The following is a 26,223-nucleotide window of genomic DNA, read 5'->3' as shown; positions in this document are numbered from 1 at the left end:
CTTGGGAAGCTAACTTGGAATACAATGCTTTTTGCCTAGCCAACTCTTCTTTTTATTTCTTCTATTGAAAAAAAATAAACAAAAAGCCTCACCAGCTATCTTTTAAAGTCCATTCCTAATTTAGAATAATTTCTTTTTTCTCAAATTTTTAAATCTGACACTCTCTTGGGTTTTGTGTCATTCCCTTTTGCTTTTTCACATACATTTTCTTGTGCCCTAAGACCTGTGCAATTAGCTTGTGTCACCTTTAAAAGCCTTTCTTACAGCACACTGCTCCAGCTGTTGAAGCATATGTAATTACATCCTACCTTACCTGTCCTGGGGCATGCTAGTTTCATACAATTTTCATATCACCCTTTTTCATTATTCAAGAGGAGTGAAATTTTAAGGACAGTATGATTAGGTTGAAATTGGAATTATTCAAGGATTGGCATTGTGTAAAAGAGCAGCTTTTTCCTTCCCTACATTGAACTTAAAAGTCTACTGTTAAAAATATGCATGATTCAAAAAAATAGGCTCAGAACTCTGCCTAACACCATGTACAAAAGTAAGATCAAAATGGATTAAAGACCTCAACATCAGACCAGAAACCATAAGGTACATTGAAGATAAAGTTGGCAAAACCCTCCATGACATTGAAGCTAATGGTATCTTCAAAGATTCCACGCCACTGGCCGAGCAAGTGAAAACAGAGATAGATAAATGGGACTATCTTAAACTAAGAAGCTTCTGCACCTCCAAAGAAACAGTGACCAAAATACAAAGACAGTCTACAGAATGGGAAAGGATATTCACCGAATACACATCTGACAAGGGGTTGATATCCAGGATATACAAAATACTGGTTAAACTCCACAAGAAGAAAACATCCAACCCCATCCAAAAATGGGGCAATGAAATGAACAGAAACTTTCTCAAAGAAGAAATCCGAATGGCAAAAAAGCACATGAGAAAATGCTCTACATCATTAATCATCAGGGAGATGCAGATCAAAACCACAATGAGATACCATCTCACACCTCAGAGACTGGCCCAAATTCAAAAGAACAAAAGCAACCGATGCTGGCGTGGATGTGGCGAGAAAGGGACACTCCTTCACTGTTGGTGGGGATGTCCACTGGTTCAGCCCTTCTGGAAAACAGTATGGACGATTCTCAAAAAATTAGAAATTGAGCTCCCATTTGACCCAGCAATACCACTCCTGGGAATATATCCCAGAGAGGCAAAAATGTATAGTCGAAGTGACATCTGCACTTGTTTGTTCATTGCAGCCCTCTTTACAATAGCCAGAAACTGGAAGAAACCTGAATGCCCAAGAACAGATGACTGGTTAAAGAAACTTTGGTACATCTACACAATGGAGTACTATGTAGCTCTTAGAAAAGATGAAGTCATGAAATTTACATACAAGTGGTACAATATGGAAAGTATCATGCTAAGCGAAATGAGTCAGAAAGAGAGGGATAGACATAGAAAGATTGCATTCATCTGGGGGATATAAAGTAACAAAGTATGAGATTAATACCCAAGAATAGCTGAGATCAGCACCAGGAGGATTACTCCATAACTTAGAGGCCAGCCGGGTATCCTAGAGGAAAGGGCTATTCAGATAGAGAAGGGAGCACCAAATAACGGATGTTTGGAGGATCCTCCCAGGAGGGGAGATGCATGTCGAAAGTAGACTATGGACTGAACATGTTTGCCACTCAATGCCTCTTTTGCAGACCACAACACCCAAAAGGAGAGAGAGAACACAGGGGATTGCCCTGCCACAGAGACGGGGGGATGGGGGGATGGGGGTGGGAGGGATATTATCCATGGTGGTGGAAAATGGGCACTGGTGGAGGGATGGGTATCTGATCATTGTATAATTGAAACCAAAGCACAAAAAATTGTAAATCTACAACTTTAAAAAAAATAAAATAAAATAAAGGGGAAAAAAAAATATGCATGATTCAATCAATATAGCACACACAAACTGGTCACAAACCAAAGATCATCATTGTTAAGACTTTTCATGGACCCACATTAATATTTGGTAGTAGTGTGACAGAGCTGGACTTTAATCTGAGGGAAATGTTATTAATGATCAAGGGTTTTTATAGATTCATACAGTTTGTCCTAATTTTGCAATAAGAACCAAGAAAGACACATTAAAGTAATAGGAACAATATAGGCACTTGTGCTAAGTATTCCAGTGAGAAGCTTAAAAAATATTGAATACCACTTCAAAACATTATTGTACAAAAAAGGAAAAAGGAATAAAAGCTTAATAGTTGATCTTTGCATTGCATTTAAACAAAAGTATAACACAGGCAAAAACATGAAAATAAACTTGAATCATTTTAAAGTAACCTATTTTCCCTAACTTTTGAACATCCCAGTTTCATAATTTAGTAAGATATGCTGTTGTTTGATAAAAATCAATACCCTTTAAAATATTTTGTCTCCTTTGAATTAAATTAGGCCTCTAGAAATGGTGAAATTTATGAAGTCTGTGATTTTGAAAATTCCGTTTTCTTCTCAGCAATAGAATACATAGTTGAAATATCAATCGATGTGAAGAATCTGATATTAATAAGACATATTGCCCTCATCGGCAAGCCTATAAATGGTCTATTTTTTGAAGTAATTGCCATTTAATCTTATTGCTTTAAAATTATTAAATCCATTATTATATAATATTATCAGTGGAATTAATCTTGCTTTGAGCTTCTAGGAACAGACTTATAAAGTTTGGCATAAAAGACGTACACGTGAATACTCATTTGTCATAATATGGGAAATTATGTATGCATGTAAATGTATTTAAATTTTTATGTTTTATTAATTGCCTGCTATGATTTCAAGTATCAAATATAGCAAGGAGCTCAATATTTGTAACCTTAGTTTTTAATGAAAATTTAGAGTACAATTGAACTTATATCATTATGAGCCCCCTTTAAAGATAAATTACAATCATAATAATAATAAAAACACATTCTCTTATTTATCAGAATTAGAACTAAAATTTGTTTTCTCTCTTTTTTCTCAAAAGACATAAAGCTGTTTGAAACTATAGATCATGTAGAAAAAATTAAGATGCCCCAAGACCAAATGTTGGTAGGGATAAAGTAGTAACAAGTACTTGTTACCTAATGTAGTTTAATGTTCATAGATATATAAATTGATTCAAGAACTTTGGAAAACAGTATTCCTAAGTAATATTTAAGTGAAGAGAAACTTGGACAGAGAACTTAAAATTCTAGATAGATTATCCTAAAAGTTAACTCTTTAAAGAGTGTTCTGAGGACTATGTAACGAGTGTTTATAACATTTCTGTAAAAAAAAAATCATTGGGAACTGATCACTAACATATAAATAGAATAGTATATAAAGAATAATAAATAAATAAATAAATAGCGGAATCTCTTCTGCACTTCTATAGTTATGCTACATACCAGTGAAAACAATTTTATTATATTAAACAGGCTAGAGCAATAGCACAGCGGTAGGGCGTTTGCCTTGCATGCAGCCAACATGGCCGACCCGAGTTCGATTTCCCCGCTCCTCTTGGAGAGCCCGACAAGCTACCGAGAGTATCTCGCCCGCATGGCAGAGCCTGGCAAGCCACCCGTGATGTATTTGATATGCCAAACACAGTAACAACAAAATCTCCAATGGAGATGTTACTGGGCCCGCTCAAGCAAATCGATGAACAACGGGAGGGCCTTTATCCTTATCCTTATTCTTACCCTAAACAGGATTAACTCACAAAAAAGCAATATTAATTGAAAAGCAAAACATCAAGAAAATAACAAAAATATTACATTTTTCATGTAGTAATGGAAAACAACTACAAAACTAAAGGTAAAAGAAAATCACAAATAATTTTTTTCTCAGAGATACATACATACTTATTAAAGGTATATGAACATGAAAGAGAAAGCTCAGCCTCCTATTTAAATATAGTGGCTATTTTTAGGCGGGGGGCTGGAGCGATAGCACAGCGGGTAAGGCATTCGCCTTACAAGGGGCCAACATGGCCGACCCGAGTTCGATTCCTCCGCCCCTCTCGGAGAGCCCGGCAAGCTACCGAGAGTATTCGATATGCCAGACACAGTAACAACAAAGTCTCCAATGGAGATGTTACTGGGCCCGCTCGAGCAAATTGACGATCAACGGGAGGGCCTTTACCTTTACCTTTTAGGCGGGAGGGGGGCTTTTTGGGTCACACCCGGAATTACACAGGGGTTACTCCTGGCTCTGCACTCAGAAGTTACTCCTGGTAGTGCTCAGAGAGCCATATGGGATGTTGGGAATCAAACCCGGGTCAACCACATGCAAGGCAAACGTCCTACCTGCTGTGCTATCACCTCAGCCCCTACAGTGGCTATTTTTGAGGAGGAGATGAACAGGAAATTAAATACAGGCACATTTAATGAAAAAGTTTAATTAAGGTGGATGCTAGGCTCTTGAATATTATTTATTTTAAACTACTTTATGTATCTAATATACTCTATAAATCTATGTGTTTATTTTATAAACACAGTCTCAGTCTCTCTCACACACACCTACAAGGTCTCCCTTGACTGGACCAGGGAAACTACTATGTGTGTTTTCCCTATGTTGCTTTCTCTGGAGAGCAAACGTGGAGCATTTGGAACTCTCAGAATGAGTTCTTTGACTCTAGGACGTGTGTGGGGTCAAGTGTCTGTCCTGATGGAAGCACAAGAAAGAGTTTGCCCTGGAATGTGCTGAGTAAACTTCCAGAGTGGCTCAGAGAGCAGCTGGCAAAAGCCTGAAGTACCACAGCTGTGATGAAACTTCCCAGAGGAAGTCCCATCTTGAGGCTAAGAAGCATGTAGCATACACACAGACACATATGTATGCATGTATGTAGTTATCTATAAGTCTAAGTAAAGTGTATTCTATATTTTGCTCTTCTGTATGTTGATATATTTTAGAATGCACATAAAAGAAAGTATTTAAATCATGTGTATTATATATCTTTTAATATTCTTTACAAGCATATCAACTCATAAGTTCTTAGATAATCTCTGAATGCATACTATATCTATGAATTTTCAATAACCCTGGAATTTTTTTTGATTATTGTTTGCCATGATCATCTTCCTTTTATTATTCTAATTTGAAATATCATGGTAGTCAAAAGAAAGTAGTAATTCTTAGATTGAGGAAGATAGACTTTTTATTTGATATTATGCTGGCTTCATTTAAAAACCTTATTTTATTTGAATCATAAGTACTTTAATGATTTATAAATTATTTAGTTATTATAATTTCATCATTATAAATAATTTACATATTATTTATAAAAGCACTATAAAAATTAAAACATAAGATATTGGTAGGTAACATCCACACTGGAGTTGTTCATATTTTATACACTACCAAAACAAAAAATATCAGAATTTTCTTTATAATTTTATTGCAGAACACCTAGTAATTTTATTACTACATTTTAATAAGGTTTGAGGCTACCCCTGGTGGTGCCTAAAGAAGGACTTCTGGCTCTGTATTTAAAGGGTCGCTCCTTGTGGTGCTCAAAGGACCCTATGTAGTGCTGGGTATTGAACCAGGGTAGGCATGTAAAAATTTAAGTGCCTTAATCCTTATACTCTTTTTTATTTTTTTAATAACTTGGACCCCAATATTTTTTTTCTGAAGGAGTACTGTTATTTATTCAGCCACTGATTAGCTGATTGAATTGGGCATGAACTCCACCTTCCTTTTTTTTATTTTTTGTAATTTTATTTATTGAATCACTGTGAGAGCAGTTACAAAGCTTTAGGGTTTAAGTCTCAGTCATACAATGAAACACCCATACCCTCACCAGTGCCCATTCTCCACCACCAAAAACCTCAGTATGCCCCCATCCCACACTCTCCCCCTTCCTGTGGGGCAGATGATTTCCACATTACTCTCTACTTTTATTACATTCAATATTTTGACACCAAACCCACCTTTATTATTTGGGATTTTACCCCAACACTCAGATCTGCCCAAAAGGTAACAGTAGACAATTTGTTTTCTATTGCTGGTTATGAATAACATATGATGTCACGTGGTTGCAGTAGGGGTGCACAATTTTGAAATTCCAAAATTTTAACAATTAAATATGGAGCCGTTAAACAGCTTGATCAGGAGCCAGAAAGGCCCTTAGTGGACGGGGACTCGGGGTCTTTTTGGGATGAGTAGGAATGGGCCGGCTCCACCCCCCAACCCGTGAGCCCCCATGTGTCTCATCACTGAGAGCCCAAACCTGACTGTCCAATGGCCTCTGGAGGATGGCGGCCACCGAGTAGCCTAAGGGGAGCAGATGGAGGGACAGCACCTTTTTCCCCCTGGAATGGTCCGGCGACAGTAACCTACTGCAGGGTCTGGACGCATTTCTGCCAAAAGCCACTGGATTTCAAGATTTGTTTCTGAGTCTCTGTGATAATGGCCATTAAGCAGCTTGATCAGGAGCCAGAGAGGCTGTTTGTGGGCAGCGACTCTGGGTCTCGTTGGATTGAGAAGGAAAGTTAAAAACTTTTTAAGGCAGCTCTTTATATTTACCAAAATTGTACATTATGTCATAGAATCCAGTATGCAAGCATAAATGCAACTACTATATAGGATGTGAAACTGATTGATATGTAATATGTACACATTTGACTTTTCCTTTCCTTTATGAACATTTGGTATTTTAATAAAAATAAGCTTGATGAAACATAAATGGTTGCTCTTTTTACTCCAATTTGTTAAAATATTTTATTTTCTAGTTTGTAAATGTGGGACATACACATTTTAATTCTCTCTTACCCATAAACCATTCAAATATTTTAATGGACACTTTTAAAGGCATTTTAATTTTTACATGCCTTGTGAAAGAAGCTTTACATCAGAAAATATTTTCTGATGAGAAATGTTTTGTAGAACTTTTTTATTCCACCTGAGAAACAATATTTCTGTTGATGAGAATCAGTGTGGAAATCCAGATTACTGGTAGATGAGAGAGAAACATTTGATACTCCATGAAAACAGAATAACGCTTGTGTGACTAAAGACCATTTCAGTACAGATCTACAGTACGTTAGGGTAATTCAGAAATGGAAATATTGTAAATCACAAATGCGTTTAATATAACAGACAAAGCACCTGACTAAGCGTGACCTACCTTATCTATGCTCAGATACTTACATAAGTGTGCCGTAGGGAAAAATCATTTAACGCAAATCCTATTTTATAATAAAGTGTTGAATAACCCCAGTAATTTATTAAATCGTACTGTAGAGAAGGGGAAAAATAGAATGCTGGTTTACCTTTGTGATTGCGTGACTGACAGGGATAAAACTCATTGCTGCTGCCCAGCATCATGAAAGGATGTCAAAAGAGAATTGTAGGATGGGAAAAAAGAAAGAGAATTGTACTGCCACGCTAACCTGGGGAAAGATCAAAGTTTCAAATCAGAAATAGTGTCTCCACCAAAAGCTGTTCACTTTCACATTGTAAAGTTGAGAAGTTCTAAGTTAAATCTTAGTAAATCAGGTACCATCTGTATTTGAACTTGAAATTCTGTTTTGAAGTTCAACTCAGTTGCCTTTATAACTTCAGAAGAAATATTAAAGAACTTACTGAAAATTTACTTGACATAACTAAAACCACTCAGACCATTTATGACATGATGCTACCATGGTTGTTCTCTCTGAGGAAAGACTGAATAATTGGTGGAAATAAAAATCAAAACCACTCCAGTATCAACATTTCACTCTTTTGGGATGTATAAAAAGGCAGCTATGGATTCTTTGGCTATTACTGTTTTAAATAAGGTTTATACTAGCTTTCCTATTCTGTAAGCATGAACATTTTTGTAGCTTTTTACTAGATGTAAAATTTTAGCATAATTCTTAACACCTTTATATATTATTAATCATGAAACAACATTTTGAAGTATTAATAATCTCATTGGATAAGTGAGAAACAGTTTTTTTAAAAAATTTTATTGAATCTGCATGAGATAGTTACAAGATTTCATGTTTGGGTTACAATCACACAATGATCAAACACCAATCCTTCCACCAGTGCACATTCCTCACCACAAATTTCTCCAGCATACCTCCCCTTTCCCACCTTCCCCCTACCTCCATGGCAGATATGACTCTCCATAATCTTTTTCTACTTTTGGGCATTATGGTTTGCAATACAGACCCTGAAAGGTTATCATGTTTGGTCATTTATCTACCTTCTGCTCACATCTCCCATCCTGACCGATTCCTCCAGCCATCTTTTTCTTAGTAATCCCTTCTCTATTCCAGCTGCCTTCTCCCCTTTGCTCATAAGGCAGGCTTCCAGCTATGGAGCAATCTATTTGTCCCATGTATCTACTATCCTTAGGCATCAGCCTCATGTTATGTTGTTTTATACACCACAAATGAGTGCAGTATTCTGTGTCTGTCCCTCTATTTCTAACTCATTTTACTCGGCATGATACTCTCCATGTCTATCCATTTATAAGTAAATTTTATGACTTCGTCTCTCCTGACAGCTGCATAGTATTCCATTGTGTAGATGTACTAAAGTGTCTTTACCCAGTCATCTGTTTTAGGGCACTTAGGTTGTCTCCAGATTTTGGCTATTGTGAATAGTGCTGCAATGAACATGTAGGTACAGATTTCATTTCTACTGTCCTTTTTTGCATCCTTGGGATATACTCCCAGAAGTGGTATTGCAGGGTCATATGGAAGCTCAATTTCTACTTCTTGAAGGGCTGTCCATATAGTTTTCCAGAAAGGCTGGACTTGTGGGCATTACCACCAACAGTGAAAGAGTGTCCCCTTCCCCCCACATCCACGCCAGCACTGTTCACTTTTGTTCTTTTGAATGTGTGCCAGTCTCTGCGGTATGAGATGATATCTCAAGGTTGTTTTGATTTGCAACTCCCCGATGGCTAGCTATGTGGAACATTTTTTCATGTGCCTTTTGGCCATTTGTATTTCTTCTTTGAGGAAACTTCTGTTCATTTCTTCTCCCCATTTTTTGATGGTGTTGGAGGATTTTTTCTTGTACAATTATTGTACAATTGTACAATTCTACTAGTGTCTTGAATATCCTGGATGTTAATACCTTAACAGATGGGTATTGGGTAAATATTCTTTCCCATTCTGTGGGCTATTTCTGTATTTTGGTCACCGAAACAGAACTCTTTAGAAATGTCTGTGACTTTCCAGTGGTTGCACATCCAAACTTGGGCATAAGTATTCGGACCTTTATAGTTAACAGTCTTAACTACATGCGTTTTTCTATTTCAAATCCTCAAGGATTTCTTAAGCTCTGATATTACCTAGAAATTAGTTTTTTGTAAAGCCAATTAGCAAATCTAAAACAAGATCATCTTAACTATTAATTTTTACCTTTAAATTATCTTATCTTTACTGTAGATACAGTATCTAATATCATACAGAAACACTTTCTATGCTGATCTATTGGGTTGCCACTATCTATCTATCTATCTATCTATCTATCTATCTATCTGTTTTGGGGAGGCATATCCCATTTTGCTCAAGGCTTGCTTCTTGCTCTATTCTACTGTATTACATCTGATTATGCTCTGGGAAACACTTGTGATGTCATGATATAATCCTAGTTGGCTGCGTGCAAGACCTTATCTACTGTTCCCCTTTCTATTGCCTTGTAATCATATAATATTTTCAATGTGACTATTATATAATGAGAAAATTCTATGCGACATACAAATGTACTTTCTTTGAAAGAGAAAAGTTGAATTGTAGGATGAATTTTATTTCCTAATAATAGAACACTTCATGTGACTGGAAATATATATATATATACATATATATATATGTATTTTGCTTTTTGGGTCACACCCGGTTATGTTCAGGGGTTACTCCTGGCTCTGCACTCAGGGATTACCCCTGGAGGTGCTTGGGGAACCATATGGGATGCTGGGGATTGAACCCTCATTGACCGCGTGCAAGACAAACGCCCTACCGACTGTGCTATTACTCCAGTCCTGTGACTGGAAATTTTATGTTTAGAATAATCAATAAATTATTAAAACTATGGTAGATTTTTAATTTAATTTTGTTTTCTATGTCTTTTACTGAAATTTATCCTACTTACTGATAAATACTGATAAATTTATCCTAATAATATAATAGCTCTTTTCTTTCACCATACCTAAATTAATGTTCTGTACAAAAAACTTCATTGTCACTGTCCTCCTGTTGTTCACTGATTTGCTCCAGCGGGCCCAGTAATGTCTCCATTGTGAGACTTATTGTTACTGTGTTTGACATATTGAATACTTACTGTATTTCCCTTGTGACATTCATCTACTCCAATTAATTTAGATTTTTATTCCATTTCAATGATTTCCTTATTCTACTTAGCAAAAGTTTTTTTATGCCTATGTTATAAAAACGTAACTTTGAAATCATATATTTGTCTCTGCAGCTATGCTGACTTCTCTACAGATCCTGATGGCACCTATGCTTTATTTTGGGGAAGAAATCTCAAAAGTGTCAAAAATAATATAATAGCTCTCTTTATTCTTTCACCATACCTAATACAATGATTAATACATATGAGCTTTCAATAAATATTTTCTAAATTGAATCTGGTTTTATTATAGTACTTTGTCAACAATTATGCAGTTGACCAATATTTACTTGGAAAATAATGAGATGGAATATTGCTTATCCAAGTTGTTATGCTCTGCTTGAATATGCTTTTGTTGTCAAACTTGTAGTCATGAAAATGATACAGGAGATAATTAAATAGTAATTTAGTTTTATTTCTCATCATTTAAAAAAAATCTATGTATGTCTTCAGTAAAATCAAAGCAATTCAAAATAATATCCAACTTGTAATAAAATTCGTTGCATGCCATGTTTTGTGTCATCTTGAAAAGAATGCTATTTGGATCCATTTTGAATAAAGATAAAATGTAAAACTTAAATTTCAAGGATTTTTTGTACCACATATAATATTTTCTGCAAAACTGTTATTGATTCTGGCAAAATAAAAACAATAACATTAAATTCAGTACAATCTAAATTTGTGGTTTTAAAGATTTCAAGATGTAGGGATGTGGTTCCTTTATAGGAGTCTTGAAGTGAGTGTTGATGTTTCAATTAGTGCCAATTCACAGCCCACAAGAACTGTGGAGAGGTACCATCTGGTGGCCTACTACACACAGGGAAGAGATGATGTCTCATGGATATAACTAACTTCCTGACAGATAATTTCTCTGTAAATAAATCCTCAGAGCAATTCAAGTGTATATTTGTTTCAGCTTTTTATTGAAATAGATGAGACAGGTGAACAAATATCCATTAAGGAGTTACTGCCTTCCATGGAACTTATGATGACAAGAAGGGGATATAAAGTTCTCAATCATTCATGGAAGAATCGTGTAGGATGATTTTAAAAGAGCCAATGGCACATTTGGATAGAATAAATGCCTGTTCTCTTAGATTAATATTCCAGAAATTGAATTCAAAGCCCCCAAATCATGTGGATTTATTTTAAAGTTCAGCTATAAAGCTTCCCAAAGTTATAACCCAGCCAACCAAGAAGGCTGTGAGCTAGAAATTTTGTGACTCGTGTTGCTTATGGATGAATATGGAAATATGGTATGAGACAGCTTGCTGTCAGTTTCTAGAAATCATTATACTCACAATCATTTTATTTGGCCCACAAAAATTTGTACGATCCCATATTACAGTTCCTTATCTTCTTTGCTGTTTTACTGTAGAGGCAAAAGCAAGCACTTGCAAAAATGTTAAGTCCATCTCATCAAAAATATCAGGATTTATTTTGTCCAAAGTTGAGTTATTTGGAAAGGGAATTGAGAGAATGATTATATTTAATTTTTTTTCCAGACTAAATCTGAATGTGAAAAAGATCACTAAAGTTTTAGGTACCAACTCTTGGATTAGCATTTATTTTCTGTTTCTCTTTCTACCCTTTAAAACAGGCTAATTATGACATAATGGCCATTTCATGAAAGCTCATTAAATGACAACTCTTCTGCCAAATCATTATATGAATTTATTATTTAGTGTTAAAACCTACCTCTAGTGTATTTACCATATCAATTTCCTCATAAGGAACTCTGCCCGAAGTTCCATTTGGGAAGCAATTGCGCCAAATTTCTAATTCTGTCCTATCTCTTATGCTCAAGAAGAGTATGACAATTACATTAAATGCTTATATTCACCAACTTTTACTCTGTATTGCGTATTCCAACATCTTTGCAGCATATCTGATTCAAAAGTTTAATTTACTATAGTGATTTCAGTCAAAAATACTTGAGATTTTTAAAATGTATATATAAAACCATAGAAGAAAAAAATAAGGTGTGTTGTAAGAAGAGTATACCTTAAAAACTTTATTGAGCTTTATCAAGATTTTCTACATCCTTCCCGCCCCACGCAGGCTGAGAGTGGTTCTTTGGTACAGTCATGGCCCCAGAGGCACAGAAACCGATTTCATAACTATACAGCTTTTGGTAGAAATCCTTCCAGACTTAATTAGTATAATATCAGAAATCCAAAATTGCACAGTCACACGACTTCATATGGTCTTCATAACCAGCACTAGAAAGCAAATTATTCCACAATGCCTTTATAGCTTGCCCTCTCGGAGAGCCCGGCAAGCTACCGAGAGTATTCGATATGCCAGACACAGTAACAACAAAGTCTCCAATGGAGACGTTATTGGGCCCGCTCGAGAAAATCGACGATCAACGGGAGGGCCTTTATAGCAGGTCTGATTGTTGGGAGAAAATTCCAAATAATAATGTTGCATCTTTTGTTGAAATAATGCAATCAAAGTAGAGAAAGAGAGTTAAGTGGAAATCATCTGCTTCACAGTTACTGGGAGAGGTGGGATGGAGGGTATATTGGGGTTCTTGGTGGTGGAAAATATGCACTGGTTAAGGGAATGGATGTTTGATCATTGTATGACCAAGATTTAAACCTGAAAGCTTTGTAACTTTTCTCACAGTAATTCAGTAAAGAAATTAATTAATTAAAAATTGTCAAAAAAAGATTTTCTAACACTACATGCTAATATGAACTTTTGATATTATACTTCCATTTATAAAACACATATATTTATTACAAACATCATATCTAAATATTATAACTTGGATTTGGACCTTGACAACATCTATTAGAAGATTAAAAAAAATAGTGCTCATATTGACTCATAAATAAAAGGTATACTCAAATTGGAATGAAAAAGAAAATTTGTGAAAATCACCTTTGCATAAGAATAAAAGAACATAGTTGTAAAGACATTTGTATTTAAAATGAACCAACAAAACTGATAGCAAACATAATGTATAACAATTATTTTGAAGAAAATAATTTTTACTATAGATAGCAAATTAGAAATATGTATATGATTACTTAAGTTGCATAAATTTTTATTAGAAATATATGCTTTAAACTCTGTTGAGTTCAACTTTACCTTATTACAATGATGTTAGTAACCATTGTAGAATCAGCAAATCCAGGCAAGATATTATGTTACAAATACATGCATGTATTTTATTTCTATAGAGCACCAAGGTGACATGTAGTGATGATAGAAATAATATTGGGTAAACTCAATGGAAACAATAATGAAAATGCACTGTGATCTAAAATAACACCACTCTGGGGCTGGAGCGATAGCACAGTGGCTAGGGCATTTGCCTTGCACGCAGCCAACATGGCCAACACAGGTTCGATTCCCAGAATCCCATATGGTCCCACGAGCACCGCCAGGAGCAATTCCTGAGTGCATGAGCCAGGAGTAACACCTGAGCATCGCTGGGTGTGACCCAAAAAGCAAAAAAAATTAAAAAAATTAAAAAATTAAAATAACACCACTCTGGAAAAAACTCAAGTGCCCGAGAACAGACTACTGGTTAAAGAAACTTTGGTATATCTACACAATGAAATACTATGCAGCTGTTAGAAAAGATGAAGTCATAAAATTTGCTTGTAAGTGGATGGACATGGAGAGTATCATGCTAAGTGAAACGAGTCAGAAAGAGAGGGACAGACATAAAATGACTGCACTCATTTGTGGAATATAAAATAACATAAGACTAACATCTAAGCACAGTAGAGACAAGGGTCAGGAGGCTTGCTCCATGGTTTGGAAACCTGTCTCAGGTGCTGGGGGAAAATGGAGGGACCACTAAGACAATTATGGTTGGAGGGATTGCTCATGATGAGAGATGTGTGCTGAAAGTAGACTAAGGACCAACATGATGGCCTCTCAGTATCTGTATTGCAAACCATGATGCCCAAAAGTAGAGAAAGAGTAACAAGAAAGGTCACTGACACAGAGGCAGGGGGAGGAATCCGGTGGGAGGTGGAAGGAATATTGGAAACACTGGTGGCACTGGTGGTGGAAAATGCACACTAATGAAGGGATGAGTGTTTGATCATTGTATGACTGAAAATCATGAAAGCTTTGTAACTATCTCATGCTGATTCAATCAGATCACAGATCATCCTGTTATTCGTTGATTGCCTCGAGCAGGCCCCAGTAACGTCTCCTTCATCCTAGCCCTGAGATTATATTCAAGGTTCTTTAGGAGAATGAGACCCATCATTGTTACTGGTATTTGGCATATTGGGTACACCACGGGGAGTTTGCCAGACTCTGCCGTGTGGGCAGGTTACATTCGGTAGCCTGCCAGTTTGTCAAAGTAGGAATGAGATGTCATAATAAGATGTCGAGCGGCCGCAAATGTGGCCGCGTGGTTCCAGGAGCTGGTTTTTATATGGTTCTATGGTTTATATGGTTCCAGGAGCTGGTTTTTATATGGTTCTATGGTTTATATGGTTCCAGGAGCTGGTTTTTATATGGTTCCAGGAGCTGGTTTTTATAGTCTCTGAGTCTTGGCCACTGATGGGATTACACGGTGCCAAGGGGCCAGTTGGTGGGTGTGATCCCCGCCTACTGGAATTTGGAGGATCTGGGTGGAGGATGCTCGACTCCAATCCGAGTAGGCTTGGAGATCTCGCCCTGGAACCCACGTGGCTTTGTCCCTCTGTCAGTACCTTCATGTATGCGGAGAGTGGTCTCAGCATGGTGGTGCCTGGTCCTGGAGGTCTTTGGCTGCCGGGGCCCTGGTCAGGGCGGGGAGGAAAGCTCAACCCGCTCCCCTCCAAGGGACCCCGGCGAGGAATAGCCAGGCACAGGGGGAGGAGACTGCACTGTTCTCCCTCCGGGAGGGAGAATGGTGATTCAATCACTTAATCACTTAACTTCCCGTTAGTCGTCGATTTGCTGGAGCGGGTGCCAGTAACGTCTCCATTTGTTCCTGTCGCGTTCTAGTGTAGCCCAATGGCATCTGCTCACTCTGGGAACATGAAGAGCCTCAAACGGATCGTTCATGATCTTGACGAAGAAGTCTGACCATCTCACAGGTGGGTGGCCACGCGGTCTTTTGACATCCCGTGGAATCCAGTCGGTAACAGCTCTAGTCCAAAGGTCATCTTTAAATCTCATTACGTGACCAGCCCATCTGATTTTTGACACCTTGGCAAATGAGACAGTGTCCCTGATTCTTGATCGTCGATGGATGTCAGAACTCCGGATTCTTTCTCTCATTTGAGTGAAATGTGATACTCCTAGCATAGCTTTTTCTATTCTTCTTTGGGAGACCTGAATAGCGTTCTCATCTTGTTTGCATAGGGCCCAGGTCTCTGAGGCATATGTTAATGCAGGAAGAACAGTGGAATCAAAGAGATGTGCCCGGAGCCAGAGCTTCTTCGTCCTCTTAGCTATTTCTTTGACGTTCTTGAATGTATTCCAAGCCGCTCTCTTCCTCCTGTACAGCTCAGGTGCCAGGTCATTTGTCATGTTGACTTCTCGACCTAGGTACACGAAGCTGTTGCATTCGGAGATGGTCGTTCCATTGAGAGAGAATGGGGCATCAGGAACGAGGCTGTTTCTGATGAACATTGTCTTCGTAAGATTCAGCTGTAGACCTACCTTTCCACACTCACGGTCAAAGTCAGCCAGCATTTGTGCCGCTTGGCTGATGTTTGGTGTTATTAAAACAATGTCATCAGCAAAGCGGAGGTGGTGTAGTTGCCGACCATCTAACTTCACTCCCATTCCTTCCCATCCCAGTCATCGCATGATGTTCTCGAGGGTGGCACTGAAGAGTTTCGGTGAAACGGTATCACCGTGCCACACCCCTCTCTTGACATCAATGATCACTTCTTTGTAGAATGGTGAGATCCTGGTAGTGAATCCGCAATACAGCTCACAGAGGATCCTGATGTATTGGGCTTGAAAGCCCTGATTGGCTAGGGCTTCAATGACCGCTTCCGTCTCAACAGAATCAAAGGCCTTCTTTAAATCAATGAACGTTAAACAGAGCGGCATCTTGAACTCCCGAGAAACCTCAATGAGCTTGGTTATCGTGTGGATATGGTCGATGGTGCTGAATCCTTTGCGGAACCCGGCTTGCTCACATGGTTGTCCTTCATCTAGTGTTCTGCCAATCCTATTTAGGATGACTCAAGTGAACAACTTGTAAATGACAGACAATAGGCAGATCGGGCGATAGTTGCCAATGTCATGGATGTCTCCCTTCTTGAACAGTAGTAAGGTCCTGCTAGTTTTCCATTGGGATGGAACCTTGCATTCAGACAGGTAGCGAGTGAAGAGCCGAGCCAGTGTATTGATGAGTACTGATGGCAGGTTCTTTAGGTGTTCAGGTCTGACCTTGTCTGGGCTGGGTGCTGTTTGTTTCTTTACTGACGAAATGGCATGTCGGATTTCGGAAGGGAGAACGTTGGGAACGACATATGCATCCTGTGGAATTTGGTATGTCGGCAAGTGGACATGGCTATCGAAGAGATTTGAGTAGAAGTCATGGATAATCTTCTCCATTGCCGTTCTGGAGAATGTGATGGATTCCTCAGGACGTCGGAGGGCAGTCATCTTGGTCTTGTAGTTGGCGAAGGACAGGAGGGCATTACGAATACTTTTCCCAGCTTCTGCCGCATCTACCAGTCCTTCTGCTCTTCTCTCTTTGAGGTCTTCCTTGATCGCATCTCTGCACTGCTTTGTGAGCTCGGACGTTAGCTTGCGGTTGCCTGAGGCATGCGCCAAACCACGCTGGCAAATTAGCTCAAGAGTTTTCAAAGATAGGCATTTTTTTTTTGGCTATCTCTCTCTTGGCGTTCCTCGCGCATTCATGGAGGTGCTGAACCAGTCGATCGTATTCCTCGTCAATGTTGTCAACAATGGCATCTTCCCATGTTGCCGCAATAGTGCCAAAGAGTTCCCAGTTGTGGTCGTTCTGGGAGTTCTCTTTTTGAACTTTGCAGCCCTTTCTCCCCACTCTGTGAAGTAGAATTTTGCACGAAGGAGACGGTGGTCCGATCCCATTCGAAATTTTGGGACAACAGCGACATCGGTCAGGCAAAACCGTCAATTGAATATGATGTGGTCTATTTCATTGTGGAATCGTCCACCGGGAGACTGCCATGTCCATCGTTTAGATTCTGCCTTCTGGAACTGTGAGTTACCATGGATGGTCTTGGTCGACATGATGAACTCAGACAGTGATTCAATAGAAAATTAAAATAAAACAACACCACTCTTTAATCAGCAATATCAGATAGGAGAACTTTCATAAACATAGTCGTCCTGAATCATGTCCAAACAGATGATTAATTTTTATGTAACTCTAGTATTTTTATACATATTTTGACTCCTATAATTAATTCTGCAGTTCAATTGGCCCTATTTCTTCTGATTCTTACTGAGCCATTAGAATCAGATTAGTAACTATATATTTTGAATGTAGGTGTTATCCAGTGTGCAACAGAAATAAATTCAAAAACCATGACCCTGAAAATCATTATATAGCTGTGTTTTTTGTCTTAATTCTTCAGGAAGAGTAACAATCAGAGTTTATGAGGTCTACTCAAATAGTACATCTATAAATCCAACAGTTATTTTCTTTTGTAATATTTCAATCATTAAATAAAACCTTAACAATTTCTTTATAATACTATTTATTATAATCAATTATTTAATGGATGAAATATTTTGTGAGTATTTTAACTTGGTTAGTCATTGTGGATTATGGTTCCTTACATTTTATTGTGTACTGGAGGGATAGCACAGTGGTAGGGCGTTTGCTTGCGCCAAGCAGACTCGACTGAGCTGGGTTCGATTCCTCCGCCCCTCTCAGAGAGCCTGGCAAGCTGCTGAGAGTATCTTGCCTGCACGGCAAAGCCTGGCAAGCTACCCATGACGTATTCAATATGCCAAACACAGTAACAAGTTTTAGTATGGAGACATTACTGGGCCCTGCTTGAGCAAATCAATGAAGAACGGGAGGATTGTGACAGTGACCGTGACATTATATTGTGATAAAATATAATCTCATTAGCCAACACATAAAAAAATCAACAATTCTATATATACATCTGTGTCTGTACTGCTTCTCTCTTTTTCCATGTTCTTAGCACCCCTTCTTTAAAGATGCTAAAAGGTTTTATATAGGACCTGACAATGTTTTGAAAATTCTACAGAATCCTTAATAAAGCTTAAGCTAACATCATTAGAAAACATTATTAAAATTGAAGAACTGGATATAATATATAAACTCAGGAGAAACAGTAAGCAACAATGATAGAATAACCATAAAATGATGACTATGATAATCGTTTTAAATTCTTATCAGCAGGTTATAGTTGGTGCATTAAGACAGCTCTCTGTTATAACTTTTTCACCAGCATAAACTTCAGAGGAGATGCTTCAGTTTTAACCTCCACCACTTTAATGTTCTTCCTATTGATTATTATCACATAACTAAGGACATCTAGGTACAAGCTCATCAGCTTTTTTGCTTCAATGTTATTGCTCCCTATTTGGCTCTGTACTTTTTTGTATCTCTGCATTATTTCCAGGTTCAGCTTTTAATGTTAAATTTCAGATCACAAAGGATCTAATTTTTGCTCCCTCAATTGTATGAGTTGTTGAAGCAACATCTAACTACTAGATCAGGAGGTGGAAGTGGTCAATCAGTGCTGGGAACTGAACATGGGGGTTCAACACATAACATAAAAGGGCTCTTACCCGTTGAGTTTTTGGGGTTATTTTGTTTTGTTTTATGCAAAACGAACCCTGAGACTACTTCTAATATTGGTGAGGAAGATAATGGCATAAAAAGTAGATCTGTGTTGATGGGACATGTGCTAATGTTTCGGTTAGTATAGAGATGATATGTGATAGAAAGAGAAATTGATAAGCAGAAAGGTAAATAGATGATAGGGAAATAGATAGCTCTAACATTTTTATTCTGCCACTTGCTTTTATTTTTGTTTAAGAGGACAATAGCTATTCTACACAGGGGAGTTATTTTACCTAGCTCTAGAGACTATCATAGAGTTAAAGATACTGCTTCATACTGTTTCCCTAATGTTCAAAATCAATGTTCATTTTTGTAATTTCATAATTCTGTTTCCTGAAAACAGTTGTTCTTATAATTGTGGATAATGATTGTAGTCTCCTGAGTTTATATATTATATCCATTTCTTCAATTTTAATAATGTTCTCTAATGATGTTAGCTTAAGCTTTATTAAGGATTCTGTGGAATTTTCAAAACATTGCCAACTACTTATAAAGTTCTCAAAAGAAGGCATGAAGTGGGAAAACCAAGTAAATGCACAAAACAATTGTAAACACTATGAAATATATAGTAAAAATGCAATGACTTCTAAAATAGAATCTCCAAACAAGGTCACTAAAAAGAAGTATACAATATTTTGGATTTCTGGATTTCTTTTGGTCTCGATGTTGTTAATAACTCTGTTTTCAAAGAAAGAGTAAAAGCATTGTCTGTAGATTAAAAAAATGCAAGAACTGGAATTATAATAAAAATCTAATAGTCACATTCTAGATTAAAAATATATGAAATTATAAATTAAATATATGTTTACTCAATTCCAGCATGTTGATAAGAATGCAAATGTGTTATGTAAAACCAAAACTAGCACTTAATTAAATAATGACTCAGTGTTTGGAGGAGAGGAGACTTTTGCAAAGATAAAACTATGTTTTGTTTTTTTCTGATTTAAACAAATTAAATCATTAATAGTTTATAAATGAACATAAGAGACAGAAAATGCATATCTTATTCTAAATTAAATAAATGCAATAAATGTTCCATTACACTGAGGTAAGCTCTAGAGTCTCTTTATTTATTTATGAAAGCTTTAAATGTTTATCTTATTGCTTTTCTCCCATAAAATAATTTTTGTACTATTTTATTACTATTTTGCAGTTTGACATAAATGTTAGTAAGAAGTGTTTTCTTCCTTTTTTGATTCAAGTTATCTCTTTCTTTTCTCTCTCTTTGCTCCGTCTTTCTACACACACACACACACACACACACACACACGACCACAAACACACTAGTTACTTATAAGGAAGATGATAGAAGACACAGAAGAATATTCTTATTACCTGCCAGAAACAGATATTTACTCTTCTAAGATCATAGTCAAAGTAAGGTTTTGGAATGGTACATTTTATTTTAATAATAATGGAATTTTGAAAATTTATATTGTTTGCAAGGTCATTGAAATTTGCAAAATAAATGATATTAAAGCAAATGTTATGCAATGAACTCTAATGCTTAGTATATATTAAAATTTAGTGACATGTTCAAAAAAGGAGGATTTCTTCATGCTCCCCCCACCCCCACCCCCTGTCCAAACATTCCCCAAAGAATTAAAACAAGGGCATGATTCTTTTTGCTACATTAGGTATCCTTAGTAATATAAACACCTTTCTGCTGATATAAGGTGTTTTAGATATATGCTCTGGGACTATTTGTCATTAGTGTACAGAGCAATGTTGTAAGACTGCCAACTTGAAACAAATACATAATCCATTATAATGGAGGATTTCTCCCAGGGTTTGCTCTATTGTAAAAGGCAGAAAATCTGTCACATACAGGTTTTACATTGGACATTTTCTTAGGATAAAAGTTAGAAATCAGAGACTTGCAAGATAGCACATGAATTAAGGCATTTGCCTTAATTCAACAATTCACTTGATATTTCACCAATCCTAGTTGAAATCCCATTACCACTTTGTGGTTTCCCAAGCAGCATCAGAGCACAAAGTCACGAATACTTCCAAACACTGAAGGGTGTAATACAAGAACTAAAAACAAAGCTATATGGGTAGAAGCTTATGAAGACATTTCTGAAGTAACTCATATTTAAGTGTAATATATGAATATGTATATAAAAATTGAAGTCATGTATAGCTTAAATTTTTTTTGTGTTGATACTCTTATGAACCAATATTTGGGTTTAACTTTAACTAAAGATGAAAGCAGTACTGACATTGATGAGTCACACTCATTTCCCCTCCAAGGCTTTATCACATGTCTCTGTACCTTGCCTTCTTCCAAAGGTATTTTCTTTTTTTTTCGCTTTCTTTTTGGGTCACACTCGGTGGTGCTCAGGAGTCACTTCTGGCTCTGCATTCAGGAATTACCCCTGGCAGTGCTCAGGGAACCATGTGGGATGCTGGGAATTGAACTGAGGTTGACCACGTGCAAGGCAAATGCCCTACCCACTGTACTATTGCTCCAGCCCTCCCAAGGATATTTTCTTGAACTGAAAGATTCATTTTTTTAAATTTTAATCAATTTGAAAATTTTTTAAACATATTTATATTATCTTTCTTTGTAGATATGAGGGATCTTTCCACTCATTTAAACTTTTTATTTATTTATTTATTTTGCTTTTTGGGTCACACCCAGCTATGCACAGGGGTTACTCCTGGCTCTGCACTCAGGAATTACTCCTGGTAGTGCTCAGGGGACCATGTGTGATGCTGGAAATCAAACCCAGGTTGGCTGCGTGCAAGGCAAAAGCCCTACCCGCTGTGCTATTACTCCAGCCCCTCATTTGAACTTTTTATAAACAGGTTCATTTGCATGTACTCATGTTTGTGCCTTTTATGTGGTTTTTATTTTTGTGGTTGATTTCTTAGAAGCCTCTGTGTCTGAGTGAGACTCAGCAGTACTTAGGAGGCCATGAGGTGTCAGGTAATGAATGGGGTTCTTGTTAGAGCCAGGCATATGTTTTAGGCCTTTGAACTACCACCCATCCTGTCTTTTAAATATTTATGCTATGTTTTTCAAGATTTCTTATATATAATTATGTAGTTTGAATTATTTTATAGTATTCTGCTAATTAAATAAGATAAATATATTCCATTCAAACTATTTCCACATTTTGATTTATAAATAGTGGACATTTTTCATAAACTTTACAAAATTTTGATTTGTGTTTATTTCTATGTTTTGTTTCAGTGATACTTCAGGGCTTACTCCTGGCTCTACACTCAGTAATTACCCTACTTCTGCTGTTGCTTGGGAATCATATTGGGTACTGGTGGATCAATTACAGGCTGACCACATGCAAGGCAAATACCCTCCCTGCTGTACTATTATTCCAGCCTCCTAATGGACATTTTTGTATGTGTCTTTTGGTGACCATATGTTTGTAAGACTGGCGTGCATTTGACTAGGACTAGAATTCCTTGGTCAGAGATATGTATCTGTGTATCCTGTCAATACTGACAAATAGTTTTTCAAAGTAATTATGGTAAATTTTATTACAAACAAACAAACAAACAAAAAACAAACAAAAGCATCATCAATAAATATAAAAATCAGGATCATGATCACGACCATCCTGTTATTCGTCGATTGCCTCGAGCAGGCCCCAGTAACGTCTCCTTTGTTCTGGCCCTGAGATTTTTTAAAAAGTGCCATATTCAAGGCTCTTTCAGGGTTAGGAGAATGAGACCCATCATTGTTACTGGTATTTGGCATATTGGGTACGCCACGGGGAGTTTGCCAGACTCTGCCGTGTGGGCAGGTTACATTCGGTAGCCTGCCAGTTTGTCCAAAGTAGGAATGAGATAATAAAATGTCATTATAAGATGTTGCGCTGCCGCAAATGCGGCCATGCGCTTCCGGGAGCTGGGTGTTATAGTCTCTGGGTCTTGGCTGTTGATGGGATTACACGGCGCCAGGGGGCCAGTTGGTGGGTGTGACCCCTGCCTACTGGAATTTGGAGGATCTGGGTGGAGGATGCTCAACCCCGATCTGAGCAGGCTTGGAGATCTCAGCACCGGGACCTGCATGCCTTTGTTCCTCTGCCAGTACCTTCATGCGTGTGGAGAGTGGTCTCAGCATGGTGGTGGCTGGTTCTGGGGGTCTTCGGCAGCCGGAGCCCTAGTCGGGGCGGGGAGGGAAACTCAACCTGCTCCCTCCGAGGGGCCCTGGCGAGGACAGCCAGGTGCGGGGGCAGGAGCCTCTGCGCTGTTCTCTTCCGGGAGCTGGGTTTTATAGTCTCTGGGTCTTGGCCATTGATGGGATTACACGGCATTGATAGCCGTGTTGATGTTGATGGGATTACAATATAAAAATGATTGACAAAAATAGCTGCATAGTAGATTTTATATGTGTCTTATTTTTTATGCCTAGAAATATTACCATGACTTAAATTTTATTATAGTGATTCAATGTGATTCAGTGTTTCTTCAGAGGCTTTGCTGAATTAGTAGAAGCTAGCTTTATGGACTTCCATTTGGCATTAAATTCTTCCATTTGATATCTAAAAGCTTTATATTCTACTTCCTTCATTGCTGTTGTTGCCACAGCTGGCCGTCCATCACACTCGGATGAGGTAATCCCATACCTGGTTGCAGTTGCTGAGCTTGCACCTTTAACTGTGACGTTCATGCATCTTTCAGGTGTAGTGCATGCCAGATTTGAACTTGGTTGTCATGAACACACACCTTAGTTTTGGTGCTTACACAACTTGGTTGCTAGTCATCAGAGATCAAACACTTCATGACAGTTCTGAGGATTCACAGCAAGAGAATGTTGGGAATGCCTTTGGTCATGTGGGGTGGCACTATAATTGCATTGCAGTCCTCACTTGCCTCAGGCTTGTGAAGCAGGTGCTTTTGTCAATGAGCTCTCCCTGGGCTTCATTTAAAGTATTGTAATGGCCTCTGTAAAGATGTATTCTTTTTTGTGTATTTGCATCTATAAAGGTGAATTTTTTTGTGTGTATTTGTTCTATTTTTGTAACTTCCAAAGTATTGAAATAAGCTTACCGAAATGTAAATATTTTTTGTAAATTTTTATGTAAATTTTTAAATGACTCAAACGTATATAATAATGAGTGACTTTCAAGACAGCCTCTTATATAACATAATTTATATGCTGATATATAACAAATTTTTCATTTGTGTAGTTACTGCTATTCATTGGTCATTTGCTCATTCAATATGATTTTGTCAGTTTTCTAACTGTTATACTTAAAATATTATGTAACAAATTTGTTACTGTTATACTTACACTTATACTTTATGTTATTGCAGGGAGAAGCAATAGTCCAAGAAGTTTCAATTCTGTAAAATGAGCTTTACTCCTTCTTAAATGTGGAAGGAGAATGTGGAAATAGGTCTACAGAGCAAAATGAAGAGAAAATGAAGTAATCATCCTTCTAATTAAATAAGTATAGAAAATCACTCCAGACAACAAAGCACAAATTATTTTCTTCTTTATGATTCATATAGTATTGTTGTGAATTCAGGTAATATTTATATAACAAACACATATGAAATACTGCAGTCATGGTATTAAGGAGGAATAACAAGCCAAGCATAGAATTCCCTTGGAAATGTTGTATTTAGAAGTTTAAATTGTTACCTGTCATTCTAATTAACTTCACAGAAATAAGAAAAGCTTAATTTAAAGACAGACTATATTTAATGGAAATGTTTGCATCTTTAAGATTAGAGTTAATGCTAAGAAGTTTATCATATTTGGGTCCAAAGAGATTGTTTAAGGGTAAGTTATTGCCAACAGCCAACCCTGATTTAGGTCTCCTTTCACATATGGTATCCTAAGCACTGCTGTGTGACCCCAAAACAAAACATGACAAAAATTGTCACTGTCACTGTCATTGTACTCCCGTTGTTCATTGATTTGCTCCAGCGGGCCCAGTAATGTCTCATTGGAGACTTTTGTTTTTACTGTGTTTGGCATATCGAATACATCACAGGCAGCATGCCAGGCTCTGCTGAGAGGGGCAGAGGAATCGAACTGGGGTCGGCCATGTTGGCTGCGTGCAAGGCAAACGCCCTACCGCTGTGCTATCAAAAATTAAAGTAATAAAAGTTTATTATAATCTATTTATGTTTTCTTGCATATTTCTCTTGTTTATTAATTTGTCTGCATACAGGGATCACTCCAGACAGGGCTTGGCTGATTGTATGCAGTTCTGGGAATTGAACCCATGTAAGCACCCTACTTTCTTCACTATCTCCCTGGCTTACTTTTCAAATTCTTCTTTCATTTATCATTTTATGGGTCATACCCAGTGGTGTTCAGGCTCTGCATCTGAGGATCAGTCCTGGCAAGGCTCAGGAGAACATATGGAATTTCTGGGATTAAACTTGGGTCCACAAAGCAAGTGCCCTGCCTGCTGCACTGTCTCTCTGGTCTTAAGTTCTTAATGTTAATTAGAATTAATCTGCTGATTTTGAAATATTCTTTAGTTTTCTTGTTTTGAATAAGTTCTCTAGTTCTAAAGAAACAATGTACACTTGTAATTCAAATATATTTACATATCATATAATAAGAAAAGAACTTCAGTTTGGTGATTTTTCTTTAATCACTTCCTAAATGAATGCATCTAACTATAGTATTTTTATTGGTAAAGTTTCTTAAAATAAAAAAATACACATCTTTACAGTATTTTCAGTTACAATAAAGAAAAAGAAATCTTCATGCCCCTTTCTTTGGACCCCTTTCAATACTTGAAAAGCTTTTTGCTGCTTTGAAATACAGGGTTGGTTTTTTGACAATGATTTATGTACTAATATCTCCAGCACATTGCCTCTTTTCATAATCATAAACTGTTTGGGTTTAAAATTAGAGGTAAACATGTCAATATAAAACATTCTGACCCTTAAAGAGGTGTTTCTATCACATGGAAGCACACTGTAGATAATAACAAATGGGGGTCACAAAAATGTTATGAAAAACCAGACTTTTCAGCTTTTCAAGGACTTTTAGAAGGAGAGTAAGAGTATTTTAAAATTTAGCATTTAGGAAGAGATGGGTGTTGGAACAT

The sequence above is a fragment of the Sorex fumeus genome, unplaced genomic scaffold (genome assembly GCF_029834395.1).
Source record: "Sorex fumeus unplaced genomic scaffold, SorFum_2.1 ptg000128l, whole genome shotgun sequence".
Classification (NCBI taxonomy): domain Eukaryota; kingdom Metazoa; phylum Chordata; class Mammalia; order Eulipotyphla; family Soricidae; genus Sorex; species Sorex fumeus.
The sequence above is the reverse complement of the archived record's forward strand: the minus strand, read 5'-3'. Positions refer to the sequence as shown.